We start from the raw sequence: 10896 nt of genomic DNA, 5'->3' as shown, positions 1-10896 counted from the left end.
GGAGAACACGCGAGAGGCTTAGGGGGAAAGTGTCACAGGGGCTTTCCCGTATCTTGCATGGAAAGTTTAAGATATTGATGTGTGCATGGTGCAGTCTGGTGCTATCTGAGAGGTGTTTTTTAATTTTTTTTTTACTAAGTGAAACTGTTAGAACACCTCAAGGGGGAGAGCAACGAGAGGGGGTTTCCCCTCTCGTATTGGAAATTTTGGGAAATTGATGTGTTTAATGGTGCAATCTGAGAGGAGTTTCAGGTTATTTTGCATTTGGTAAAACTGTTTGAAAATGACATTGAACACTGCAATATTTTTACATTTTATGCATGATCAGTGTTTGTGTCACAATATTCAACAACCAAACGATGACAATACAATTTGTGAAAAACAGTTCTGTTTGCCAGAGACTGAAGATAAATAAATATACAGGAACGGAAAATTTGTGACCTTCTTGTGTCATTTCTCCAGCTGCCAGCTTCTAATGAAAAGCTTGAATATGGTATGTTTAACTGTCAAAATGGTCATTGAAGTGAGGTAAATGAAAACATGTCTCTGTGATAATAAAGGATGAATTCACAACAGTTCAGTTTTGTCCTAGATCCTGGGAAAATTTTGAGAAATTGATGTGCGCCACGGTGCAGTTTAGTGCAATCCGATAGGTATTTTAAATTTGTCTTTTACCAGTAACACTGTTAGAAAAGCCAAGGGGGGGAGAGCACGAGAGGGGGTGCCCCCTCTCGCATTGAAAATTTTGAGAATGGATGTGTGCAATGATGCAATCTGAGATGTGTTTCAATTTATTTAGCCTAAATAAATTGAGTAACCCGTCCCCCTTCTTCCTCTCCACATTTTGAGTAACGCCCCCTGAAGTTTTCAATTTTTTTAGTGACCCTCTCCCTTGTATTTCATTACATTTGTTGTTCCTCAATTTTTCATTGTCAACTTGTACATCTTCCTAATATATTTATATTGAGAGAATACTATATTGATTTTAACACTAGTTTATTGACTCCTGTCTTGTGTTTTAAAATTTTCACAATTTACAGAAGTCAAAAAGTCCCCTTTAGATAGTGCCTATGCCATCGAGATATTGCAACAGAAATCCTGAAATATGATTTCTTGGGTCAGGAAAGGGAAGGAAAACATTGAGTGCACTGAGGTGTAAGTAGACCTATGTAGTGCATGCTTATATAATAAGTGCTGGAAAAAAACATAAGAATTGCTTGTGGTAAAAACATTTGCGCCGCCTATGGCGGCGCGCCGGCAAAGAATACATGAGAATAGGGTTTCCAAATTTTGCTAATTTCATGATGCATTGTGACAATTTTTTTTTTCACTTCTGTCTGTTATGACAATTTTTTTTTTCTCAGGCCATGGCAGGATCAATTTTTTTTTTCTTCTATCTCACCTGGCGACAAATTTTTTTTTTCTCAAAATCCTCCATACCCCCCCAGAAATCAAATGGTTCTCCCCTTATCCTAGTAGAGTAAAAGCCAACATGGTCTTGTTTTGTATTCTGCAGCACCAAAGTCTGCTTCGGACAGGGAGTTTTATTGGCATATTTATGGAGATGTGTTCTTTCAGGAAAAGGGCTACACTTGCTGTTTCATACAGTTCTATATTATTATATTCTGTTTATTTCATATTATTTAGTTTCAATAACATGATTTCATTTACTTTGCAAGAAGTAAATATATTTGAATAAATAAGTGAAAAATAAATCTTTTCCATAAAATATTATTAGTTTCTGGTATTTCATAAAATGTGAGAGTGCTGGTGAATTGAAGGGAAAGTCACTATTTTTTACTTTACTTTCATTTCATCGTATATGTACCGGTACCTAGTCCAGTATCATCTTTGGATTTCTTAACGTTACCCAAGTTTAGTTTTGCACTATTGCTTCCAACCTTGTACTGGATAACCAACCGTAGACAATATGCAACTGGCTTACCCTGGAAGTCAATCAGAGAATATGACCCTCTGTTGATTGGATTTAGGATAATAGTGCAGGCAGGGGTTACCAATAACTAATTATGTTTATCAGAGTTACACCTCAGTGATCAAATCATTACTGGTTACAATGAGTAGAAACACATTAACTTTTGTTGACTTCCATGGCAAGTCCTCTTGCATTCTCCTCAGCATGCTTGCTCTGGCATTAGGTTTGGAATTACACAAAATGCTAGAATCTGTGTTTGACAACATAAAAAAGACTGAGGACATACTTGATTAATGTGTTACACACTGTCCACAAATATGATTTTATTATCAAGTTTTACAAGTTTTGCCATTTTGATCAGTGCCAAAAACTATCTGTGCCAATAACCCAGGGTCTTCAACTACTAATATAGCATACATGCAATTAGTAGAAAACAAAAACTGTATTGATTCATCAATTATTCCAAAATAATAAATGAATGTGACAAGTCAAGCACTGTATCTTCTAACATGTAAAATGTATGTGCTGAAAGCTAGCAAAACTGGGCCATACTGGCTGTTTTGATGGTGAAATTATCCTATGACCTTAATTTTTTCAAACTTTTTCCAATTCTAATCAACAAATTAAATTTCCCATTGAGATTGTGGTAATGTCAAACACCCTGTGTCAAAACTCCCCCCCCCCCTTTTTGCTGCCTCATCTAAGTGAGACATCCCAACTGGTTTGTGTCTTGCTCATCTTCTGTTTTTTCCTCTCAAACAAGTGGTTCTGGAAAACAAAAGAGAAGCTGTCATGAGTTATAAAATATTTTAATTTTGATGATATATGTCAAGTTCAGCTGTAGATTGTTGTGAAGTTACTGAGTACAAATTTGATTAGTTTCTGCTAACAAGACAGTTACATCACAACAGCTAGCTATGGTTACCTGTACCATAATTTAAAATTTGGACCTCTAGAAAAATACAGGAGCAGAGAGAGTAAAAAAGAAAATGTCAAAGACTATGACAGGCAAATCCAGATCTGAACCTTCATACAGTACATCATGAAAAGATATTCATTTAATTTTGATTTAAAAGTCGACAAGTTTGACTGTTTCGAATAGATGGGCAATGGAATTCCAAATATTCACGGCATTAATAAAGCTGATGATCATTCTGACCTGTAGCTATTCTTAACATTGGTGGGTGAAGGTTACCATCATTAGCACAATGATACATGTATTTTCTCTAATATAGTGTTCACTGCCTTTTAATAGCTCTCTAATTCTCTGCTAAATAGTACAGCTCACACAAACATGCACATGATGCACGACAAATAGCAAGCACATTGATATTTTGGAGACTTTTTTCAATAATCCTTATCTTGAATGAAAAGTGACATATTTTAAATCATATTAATGTATATGTAGGACACAATCTGACTCAGCATTATGCATTCAAGTGTCTATGCACAGTTCATTACATCTCAGATGCTCAAACTGTAATAATTACTTCAGCTCTAAAACTCGAAGTAGGTGAATGACTGTAGCTGTAAACTTCCAAAACATTTGAGCTGTACAGTGTACAAGAGACTACATGCATCGCTTGTCTGCTGTGCAGTGTGTAAGAAAGTTCTTGCAGTGCTCCAGAGCATTGATAGCTCTATGTTCAGAGGCAATGCTAGCTCTGCATGGCAGGGCTGTGTGTTACCAGCGTTATACGGCCTCCCACCATATACCGTATAACGCCGGTAACACACAGCCCTGCCATGCAGAGCTAAGGCATGCATGTGTTATCCTAACCCACTAAGTGATTTTGTGTTGAAGTAATCTTTGCAGTTTGAGCTTCTGCTATGTAATGAACTATGTGCATAGACACTTGAAACACTGCCTCATACTCTGATGTTTTTATTTTTCCCAAATAATATTTCTCAACGGTAAAATCAACCAAAATATGTACTCACCAGAGCTTTCAGTGCAGGCTGTCATGGCGGCTGCCATCTTGAAAATACCCACAATGCAACATGTTTTTTACTCATGTAGGGTGTTTTCGTGCTCAGCCCAATGTTTTTTTCTCTCATGTAGGGCGTTTTCACGCTCAGCCTAATGTTTTTTTTGCTCATGTAGGGTGTTCACATGCTCGGCTTAGCTCTCTATGGAGCCCTGACTAATATTTGCAACACAGTAATACAATAAAGATGTTGCTTTTCCGCCATATGGTGATCAAGATACATCTGTGTCTGTATCGGCGTCCTCCATCCTGCAATCAAGTTAATCAGAACCGGAGTTGATTAAATATTCGATTTTCGTGAATGCGTGATATTATTAACAACTTATTTTGAAAAGTTTTACTGTTTAATTATTTTTAATACCAAAAGTAAATGCCAGCTTATACTGGTGTGGTGAATTCATTTGTGTAGTGTGCACTGGGACAACAGCGTGAAAACCAACTAACACGGGTTTGCTTTCAGACAAATAACATCCACAATAAGTGCTTCACAAACCATAAACAAATGCTTCTAGCTTCAGCTGTCTGCGGTTTGTCCAAGTGATTGATGTTTAATTTTCTGTAAAATAGAGTTCAAAAGACTAGTCCGGTTAATATTATTCGACAACATTTGACTTTAATCAGTTCAGTTGTTCTCAAATCAATAGTCACGACTTCTCCACTGTATTTCTGATATAAAGTGTACCGAAAATGGCACCGTGTCTTTCATCACCGACAAACATTCTCTGAACAAATAATTGATTTCAGGTCCATCCCAATGATGATGAAACTTTGTGTCCACGCATGCGTTGTCAATGTACCGTGAGCTTTTTACAGCAGGTAAAATGGCACTCTTTGTTGATCGGAATTGCTACCAAATAGTAGAAGAGCTTTTCTCACATGATCGAAATTTGTATTTGAAAATATTTGCCGAAACCATGATAACGTGCGATAGTGTTGTGGTAGACACTTGCCAGTGGTAAATACACAGTTTATTACGAGCTGTATTTGGCGTATCTTTATTTTAAGAACACCCGTCATTCTTAATTTTTTGGCCTTGCGTCAAGTCTGAGGGAAAATCGAGATCTTTGAAGCCAATTCAATGAAAATTTGTATCATGAATATCATATGTGAATATCATTAACACCAAAATCTCTCGAGTGGTAATTAATTAACTTCTGCTAACTAGCTGTCACCAAAGTAGCAACTGGGGTTGCATGGTACACAATGCTGTGGATGGTATAATAAAGATACTCCGTAGCCAATTTCATGTCACTCGTTTTTTAATAACTCGTTACCAAGGTAGTACGCGCCTTGAAAATGAAAGACAAACTTTTGATCAAACTTTCCGCAAGGAAACTTAAAACCGTTCCCTTTCAGGGGTCACCGGAAACGTTCTCCGGGCAACGTTCTCAGGAAACGCGTTTTCGGCTGCTTATACATACCATGCATACAAAGTTAAGAGTTCTTACCTCAAGCCCGTTTCCCGGGCTTATGAAATACACTTACTAGAGAGACTTTCGACCACAATATTGATAGAAATTAAAATATCTATCGGCGAAAGTCTTGAAAAAATGTTTATAGTTTATATATGAGTAGATTAGTGGCAGTACTCTTGAAAAAGTGGCGGCAATGTCTAGCGCACCGATGCGTCAATTTTACAAAGACAAGCGAAACACAAACCTATGGTAACTTTTCCGGACACAGTCCTTTTTTAATGCAAAGCACTTTACTATATACTGTGAGTTCTACAAAATTCGCACGTGCCATTGCAAAGATGAAATAAATCTGTTTTATCTTGCACAACTTGGAATACATTTTTCTTGGGCTCGAAAATATTTTTTTTCTCTGTCGAACCGGGACTGTTATATTTGTCATTAAAGCCTCAATAGCTGCGAATGTGTAACATACTGAAAATATCCCTAGTTTTCCAAGTGCTTTCTTTGAATAAGACCCATTAAAGACTGAAAAAGTGTATAACATTGTCATAAGTGTCGAAAGTGGCATGTAAATTCAAACGCTTTAACATCATTTTAGATGCCCCGCCATTTTCAAAAACTAATCATTTGACAGAAAAAATAAACATAACAACAACAACAACAACATCTTGGCAATCGTGTGTTGTGTATTCAAGTAAATGCCATCATGATGCTTGTTTCTGGTATGATCACGATGTGTATGTACAGGAAATACTGCATTTTTTGTACTTTTCGGTGGGGCGCCATTTTATGAGTGCGGCACCCGTTTATTATTTAACCTGTTAAAACGTGTAAGCATGGTCCAACTCAGCGAGCAGCGATACTTGTATACATGTCCTTCAGTTAGCATATTTACACGAACCAACTTTGGTTTAAAAATAAAATCATGAAAATAATGCATAAAATTTGCAGCTATTGGGACTTGACAAGCAAATCTAAACTAGATTTTCCAGTGGTCATTTTGTATGAAAGAAAAGTCATGTACAAGAATAAAGCCTAAAAATTACCAGGTGCGAAATCGTCAGAAAACAAGAAAAAGAGTACTCATGATGGATGCACATGATACGAAAGATACCGTGACGTAAAATTGAGGTAGGAAGGCCTCCAACGACGACTTTGTGATAAGTCAATTCTTGCACACTGTGGGAAAGAATATGACAGGGAAAATGACTTGGTACGCAAGGCAGGGTTTTGTGTCATGATTTTCCTTTTTTTCGCTACATAGAGGACGGTATGTGCAATCTGAAACATTGGTAGTGGTAGTCTATGCAGTACGCGCTGATTTGCAGTCCTTCATGTGACAACTGTCGTGTCGTACGATTGACTGCTTTACAAAGGCTATGAACATCAATGCACATATCATTGCTTAACCTGGGAGAGTGCGGGCCTACCAATGCTCCAAAACCATGTTAAATTCCGACCCCACCCACAAAATACAAAAAATATGTCAAATACCCATGAGTATTTAAAATAGAGACTAAAAGTAGATTATAATTTAGGACTTGATATCAACCAAATTCTAGACACGCGTTTTGTGGCGATCAAATCCCCCTGTCCCGGCAGACGATTTGCGATCCATTCCCCCTGTTCCCCCCCCCCCCCCCCCCCGCAAAATATTTATAGGTGAAAGTCATGATCCGGAGTGTTAGTATCGTCGTTCAATCGTCGATTTCCTAATATATCAGTTCTACTAAAGCATTCGTAAAAATGCTTTTGCAAATCGCTCTCTTAAAATACAGAATAAATTTTGTACATTCATGAGAACTAGCATGAAAAGTTGGTTCAATTCTTATTGGGCGCTGTTTTCGAGGAGAATAGGTTGGTGGCGCTCTTTTGGATGATTGAACCGCTAACCGTACCTAATCTCCCTGCTCGAATACGTCGAGTGGTCCAAGGAGAGGGCCCTTTCGCATTCGTTATGCGTTTCAATGAAATTGAAATCCTGTAAATTTGTTCAGCAATATTCAGTGACTGAAAAGACAAACTTACATACATTTCAGTTTCATAAAAATCGATACTGGCTCGGATCTGACACCCAGTGCCACTTCTGCTGCTGCTGGTGGCTCCCAGGACAACCAGCAATCATTTACTGAACGACTACGGTGTACATCTTTCTGAAGAGAAAGTCACGATGTATTCCTCAGTTTGAATTACCAACTTTAATACCACTTCAAGTAGCGCAATACACAATACTATGGCTGTGTAGATTAAGGCTTAACCGAATAGACACTTTATTGATAGCGTAGCGATCAAAATTACCCAGTAACCATTAACGTCAACGTATTCCAAAAGGTGATATTTGTTTTGCTACACCTAACGAATGTTTTGTGAACAGCAATAACCAAGCTTTCCAAAACAAGGTAATTTTATGGATTTTATTCAAGCATAGTAGGGGGATATAGTAGGCTTATGCCTACCCCTCTCCCCGAGCCATATAGAGCAATTCTCGTAAGTAAAAATTCACTCCAGAGAAGTAGTTCGCACAAAATATTCGATGCTGAAAAAGTATTTCTTTTTTAGCAGAAAGTTAAGAATTAAAACATAAAATTTCGTAGAGATATGGGGTGTTCGGTGACCCCCAGTGATCCCTGTCACCAATAGACTTCCAGTCTGGTTCCCTGCAATGCCCCAATTCTGTCGCTGGCTGCGCTGTTCTATAACTTCTAGTAAAGGTCCAGCACCTGGCAAGAGGGAGAGTTGTTCAGGTTGTGGCAAATTGGGACGTTCTGATTGGCTTTAGGACAGCGAAAAACAGGAAAAATTGAGAGCATGGCGTCAGGGTACCCGTCAGCCATACATTTTTGGATTTGTTCGCAAGTTTTAGATATGACGTCATAAACACATTCACCACAAGCGAACTTGGGGTGAATAGTATAGGGCCTAAGGAATATGATATTAATATCATAATTATAAAATATATTATCAATAGAATCGTTTTCAGGTCGGTATTACATCGGGGTACAGCTTCTTTTCTGCTCAGCTTGTCTTGATAAAATCCGTTTACGAATTATATTTGATATCATACCTATCATGATATCATATTTCTTAGACTATTTAGTCTACTCCTTGTTCGACTGTGTCTTCACTTGCAGGAACTTATTGAAGTTACAAACTAATGGCCAGTAGCAAACAAAAACAGTTTGGTCCGAAGCTATGTAAAACATCCTCGAAAACATAGCATTGCGAGTTCATCTCTCAATGGAGAAAATTATATATTATAAATGCATTCACCTGGGAGGTCTACAAACTTTTAATATTTAAAAACTATCAGAGAGGATTCTTGTATCAAAAACAAAACCAAATTAGGCACAAATAGCAATTTTCATACATGTGAATGAGATCAACAATAAACCGAGAGCATTTGGATAGTTTGGAATTAGCCACTTCGAGGAAAAATACGAGATGAGTTTGCAGGTGACAGCCTACCACGGATGCCTGTGTCGTATGCTCCAGCATCGTCCGCGAAGATGCTGCTCCACATAGTGAAAAGCCTGTCTCTCAATGCTTAGGGAGCAGTCAGTTATTATGGCCGGGGCTGGGCCGGGAACTTTTTTCTGCGCATCAGTCAAAATAAGTGAACCCCCTACCCATTGCACCAAAAAATTGATGACCCCCTTTTAAGATGACAAAAATTTAATTACTCCCCCCCCCCCCCCCCCACATTGCTTGAGTAAAGCTGCACACACATACACCTCTGGAGGGGGAGGCGATAGAATAAAAAAAAAAATCTCAGATTTTTTCAAATGACCCTCCTTACTCACAAGGTGTTAATGTTCAAATTTCCCCTTTTGACTTGCTATAATTTTGAAATTACCCCTCAAAGGGATCGGACAGAAATTATGGGTGGATCGCAATATTTTGCGCAAACGTGTGTGTAAAAAATTTTGATATTTGGATTTTTTGATAATCAGCTGTTGATAATGTTGATTCACTATACATGGTAGTTTATGAGAAAACTATGTAATACTTTTTCAATACAAAACTATATCTATGCATTTATAGATATTTAATAATTGACATAAAAGTACTTAATTGGAATAGGGTTGTTACAACTGGTATGTGGACAAAAAATTTGACTTTAGAACTTCACCAAAAAAGTTCATCTACTATACATGGGAGTTTATAATTTTTTTCCAATGAAAAACTTGCTATACTTGTGCATATGCAGATGTTGAATAATTAACTAATTGTACTTGATTATAATATGATGGCTAAAGGTGCATATTGTGTGTACAAGAAATCTGATTTTGGAATTTCACTGAAAATGTTCATCCACTATACATTGGAGTCTATGAGGAAACTATGAATAATGTTTTTCAAATACAAAAATAGGTAAATCTGTGTATTTATGTACTCTCGATTATTAACATTAATGTTTTAGATTAGACTAGGGTGGTTACAAATGAATACGTGTGCAAGAAATTGGATTTTAGAATTTCACCGAAATGTTGATTCACCATACATGGTAGTCTATGAGGAAACTATGAATATTTTTTTCCAATTCAAGCTATCTTATGGACGTTTGATAATTTATTTTAAAGTACTTAGGTAACTAGGATGGTTAAAGGTTGATAGGTATGCAAGAAATTGGATTTTAGAATTTCACTGAAATGTTGATTCACTATACATTGGAGTCTATGAGAAAACTATGAATAATTTTTTTACAATCATCTAGACTAAATTAATTTGTGCTTTTATGGGTGTTTGATAATTGATATAAATGTACTTGATTCAAACAAGGTATTTGAAAGTTCAGATGTTGACAACAATTATGATATTGGAATTTCACCTAAAAGTATAATATCACTTTTTATGGTACTAGTAGTCTACAGGTAACTGTTAAATAATTTCTCTGACAAAACTTGCAATATCTCTTAGTAATATGTAAGTAATAGTAATTGTTCATTGCCCTCAGTGAGCTCAATTTACAAAAAGACAAGCCTCAGAGTTGCCTTGTCAAGATGTTCATGTGACAGATAATTATACTTTTGTTCAGATTTACAGTTAAATGACTTCAGAGAGTGAAATCATGCAGCGAATCATTTTTATCTCTCAGAATATTTCTGAACACTGAAACTGCTTTTTGACGAGATGGATACTTATGAATATTAAGTGCCCCCCCCTCTCTGAGCTGTTTGAAAAATATATGAACCCCCTTTGCAGTTTTCAAATTTAAGGTGAACCCCCCCCCCCCGGATTTTGCCGGCCCACCCCCGGCCGTAATAACTGAACGCTCCCTTGCCTGAGAAATATAATGCGGAGCTGTTCATTACAAATGCAAGAAAATTGGTAACCTTGTTCAATTGCACCGATCGATTACCATCATGAAAAATTTTGCCACAATAATTTCCTTCTCATACGTCCAGGAAAAAATCACTATGAATGTGTCTCTTTCTGTCGATGGAATTTATATTGTAAATCTTTCCTGCTGTGGTTTTCCCTCAGAGTATCTCGTATTTTTTCGGAAACGACATCTGTATTAAATCGTGTGATTACCCTGACCAACTATATATACACATTC

At 37.0% G+C, this 10896-nt stretch overlaps 1 long non-coding RNA gene across 1 annotated transcript; it reads right to left on the bottom strand.

Annotated features, from left to right (window-relative positions):
* Positions 1-2223: 2223 nt before the first annotated feature.
* LOC139121036 (uncharacterized) lies at positions 2224-4069 on the bottom strand. Its single transcript, XR_011549209.1, has 2 exons — positions 3875-4069; positions 2224-2701 (listed from the first exon to the last, which is right to left on the bottom strand). It is a non-coding gene; the product is annotated as an uncharacterized lncRNA (long non-coding RNA).
* Between the last annotated feature and the right edge of the window lie 6827 nt (positions 4070-10896).

Source organism: Ptychodera flava, chromosome 21, assembly GCF_041260155.1.
Source record: "Ptychodera flava strain L36383 chromosome 21, AS_Pfla_20210202, whole genome shotgun sequence".
Taxonomy (NCBI): domain Eukaryota; kingdom Metazoa; phylum Hemichordata; class Enteropneusta; family Ptychoderidae; genus Ptychodera; species Ptychodera flava.
This window is presented reverse-complemented; position numbering and strand designations above follow the sequence as displayed.